Below are 3862 nucleotides of genomic sequence, written 5' to 3'. Positions count from 1 at the left end.
GAATCAAACACAACCACTCAGAGACGCAAATTCCTGTTGTTAAAGAGATAAGACTTAGGCGAATAATCGGCAGCTTACGCAAGGAGACGACATCGGCAACGAGAAAGTTCTCTAAAAGTATTATGATTTCGTGTTATTGTTACAATTTCGTGATTACTTCAAATCGTTCGGCATGGAAAAGTGTATAACCATTCCAGAATGAAAGTTGTTATGAACGGTGTGAATGTTTGGAGGGGAAAAACAAATTTGAAAATTTATCATCGGGTACTTGTGGCCTCTACATAACCTCAAATTTGATCAGCAATTGTTTTGTGGCGTTCTGGTTGCCGCGTCGTTGTCGTTCTTGCGTAGGGTCCATAATACGGAAGGTTTCACTGCTCATTTCATGGTATGCCGTGAATTATTATTTTTGTATGCTCTTGTTATCCATACTAGGCTAATAAACAAGAACAATTCTCACACACTGGATGCCATTTGCCTGCCACACAAGAATGAAACAGCACTTTATTTGCAACCTCACAACGCAGATACAATGTTCATACCAACAAAAACTCTGAGAGTGGCTCTTTTTTTTGAAAATGACTGTATGCAGACTGGCAAGAAAAAGGAGCAGGGTGGGTGAAAAAGCTGTTGCTCATGGCAAGAAAAATAAAACTGGATCACATAACCGAGTGTGATATCTGATTTCCTGATTCGGGCCAAGCATCCCCCACCTACATTCAGTGTGTGAGAACTTCATTTCTTGTCTCTCTCCTACATTGCATTCAAGTAGCAACCCAACTGTTAAGGCTAAGTCGGTGGGGAAGTAGTATACAAAAATCTGGTTTTATCAACGGATTTGAGAATTTAAATTGACCACCGTACAGTTTATAATCGTACCACACCGTTTATAATGATCTCTGTACGGTGGTCAATTTACATTATCAACTCCGTTGATAAAACCAAGTTTTGTTAAGGGTCTACCTTTCTTGGGTGTGACGCTCACAGGCAAGTAAAAGACGGTACCATTTAAGACTGAGCACACAACCAATTTCAACATCCCACTTAACCAATATATTACTGATATCACCTCTCTCCTCTTCAACACTTCTGATATCTACATGTCCCCTGCGGTTCAAATGGCAAAAGTAAATTGCCTTGACCTTTCTACAGAGGACAGTATTGACTTCCAATGCCAAACCCCCTAGTACAGCTTTATTTAGATACTGCCCATGACTTTTCAAGAATATTTATAAATGTCGCAAAAAGGTTGCTGTTATTCATCGTGGTGAAGTACAACTAAAGCATTCTCGTTTGTCTCACGATGTGGTCACTTGTGACGTAGATCGCGACGTTTCGACTGCATACTGCTTGTCTTCATCAGGCGATGAGGTCGACTGGTTACGCGTCACCTTTTAGGCAGGATGCTCCGCTGTGATTGGTTGGTTTTCAGCAGCTGTGATTGGTGCATTTCGATCTTCGTTGTTTCGGTGTGTTGTTCCTTCGGCGGTCCGCTGTCGTACGGTTCTCCTGTTGTTGTGTTCTTGATCGTGGGCATCCATGCTTCCGGAATGTCTATTCCACTATCCCTGTTGATGTTGTTAGGGTGAAGTCTTATGTAAATCGGTACTTTGACCCTGCGTGTGTACCAATGAGGAACACGATTAATAAGCTTCACTTCGTTCCAAAGCGGGTTGTGTCAGGTGTTGTTAGCGGGTTCTGAAACGGTGGGGGTCTGGGTACGGGCAAGTCGGATGTCTCGCTCATGTTCTTTGATTCTATCTAGCATAGGTCTTCCAGTCTCGCCGATGTAGACTTTACCGCATTCACAGGGAATCCTGTAAACCACGCCATCTTGTTTAGTCGGCTCGATAGCGTCTTTCGAGAATCCACGGTTTACCAAAGATTCACAAGGCCGATGTACCCCCTTATTTGCATGGCTAACAAACTATTTGACGACTAGAACACAGTACACAGTCTTGAATGGATATCGATCAAGCACCAGCCCAGTCGTTTACGGAGTCTCCCGAGGCAGTGTCCTCGGCCCCACCTTATTTGTCATCTTGTGGAGTCTGTTCAGTCTAACACAGCGGTCAAACGTCTGCGCATGTGCGAGCGTTGGAGTGAAAAGGGCGAACAGGCGGTCAAAATGGTGGTGCGACCTCGTGGGTTTAAGTTGTGACTCTCAAGTCGCTTCACTGGAGTTAAACACGACCACACAAGCGAGTAAGTCTGTACATATTTTTTTATTGAGACCGGCATGCAGTAGCCACATGTAGAAGTGATGTCAAACAGTACTTTAAACTAAAGTAATAACAGCTGATCGTACGATGCATTCGATTTAGCATGGTCTATGATGGTCTATAATACTAAGGCACTCATGCATGAGAAGACACAGCATTGGCAATCATTGTAAGTTACACGTAAAGAAAGGTGAAATGCCGTGTTCTTCTCGTGATTTGATTGAGAAGCTGTGTAAATATTACATCATTCATATCATCCTTAAAGCTTACGTACAATTCTTGAGTTAAGTGCAGAGGCATGTTTTATAAATTAATTTATTTTGCAACAGAAATACTGAATGCTCTCCTCTTTTTTCATTTTAAGAAATGAAAAGTCCTTTCGATCTATCGTGTTTTATTTTGTTTAAGTAATGCTTCTGTGTAGTTGTATTGTTTTTTGTTTTGAAGTACCTGTTATTTCCAGAGATGTTCTCTTATTTGTTCAACACTTGAACTTCACCATTCTTCCTTTTGTAAGAGGTTTTAAGTAATGCTAATTGATCTCTTTTGAAATTCGTTCTGTACGCTACACTGTGCATGCAAAATAACTGGTCTTTAGTCACAGAAATGTTGCAAATGTAAGAGAACATAAATTGTGTTGTAACGACAGTTCTTGTTCTTGCCAGAAATGCCTAGCCTCTCTTCCTGATATGTCACATCTAGCAACTATGACACCATGAGGGAAATGGAAGTGACTGTCAGGACAAACAGTTTTCCATCTCAAGCAACAAACCAGATGGTCATGTGTAACTGCTTTCAGGGATAAAATAGGATGCAATGTAGCATATCACAGTGAACATGCTAATTTATTACCAGATTTCTGGATTTTAAGAAACTGAAATGTACATTTGCACTGTTCCCTGTATTATGCTCCACAATTATTAAATTTGTGTAACCTTCTCATTCTCAAAAGCGATCATGATTTAATTCTTACGGAGTAACACAAGGCAGCAGATTGTATAGAAAACAAAGGAATTTTTACTGTTAATTTCAAGATTATTATTATTCTTTTGCTGTTGTTGTTGTTGTTATTATTATTATTAATATTATTATTATTATTATTGAAATGTCTCTTAATTTAGACTCACTACAGGCATGATTAAAATGAAGGGCTCAAGAAAGGAAATAAATAATATATTATTATTCACACTATACCTGAACTGTTTGATTTGCTTCTGTATATCGTTTGCCCTCAGTTGTTGGCATTGCGCAGCAAGAGGACTAAGAAATGACTTGTGATGGTTTTTAAGACCTTTGGTGAAAATTTCTTACAGGTGATATTTTACGATACCACCTTTACATTAAGTCTCCCTTCCTTCGCATACCAGATAATCTATAGTTGTCAAAAGCGACGCATATGGCATCTGCCCTTCTCGATGTTCACCAGTACATACCAGCTGTTGCAAAATCCAGCGCAAAGTATCTCAACAGTGCTGATGCATGTAGAGACCCAAGTCTTTTTTGCAAAGGACATGTAATCTGTGATCTATGCAAACATGGAAATTTATTTCAGATTTTTTAGATGTACCCTTTTATTGGTTCAGATTAATTCATGTTTATTCACAACTGAAATATGCTATTATATGAAGGAGGGCAACTGT

The 3862-nt window shown here is 39.7% G+C and overlaps 1 long non-coding RNA gene across 1 annotated transcript; it reads left to right on the top strand.

Annotated features, from left to right (window-relative positions):
* The first annotated feature begins 2113 nt into the window (after positions 1 to 2113).
* Positions 2114 to 3408, top strand: LOC138044702 (uncharacterized). Its single transcript, XR_011131493.1, has 2 exons — positions 2114 to 2205; positions 2888 to 3408. It is a non-coding gene; the product is annotated as an uncharacterized lncRNA (long non-coding RNA).
* The last annotated feature ends 454 nt before the right edge of the window (positions 3409 to 3862 follow it).

Source organism: Montipora capricornis, chromosome 4, assembly GCF_036669925.1.
Source record: "Montipora capricornis isolate CH-2021 chromosome 4, ASM3666992v2, whole genome shotgun sequence".
In the NCBI taxonomy this organism is placed as follows: domain Eukaryota; kingdom Metazoa; phylum Cnidaria; class Anthozoa; order Scleractinia; family Acroporidae; genus Montipora; species Montipora capricornis.
This window is presented reverse-complemented; position numbering and strand designations above follow the sequence as displayed.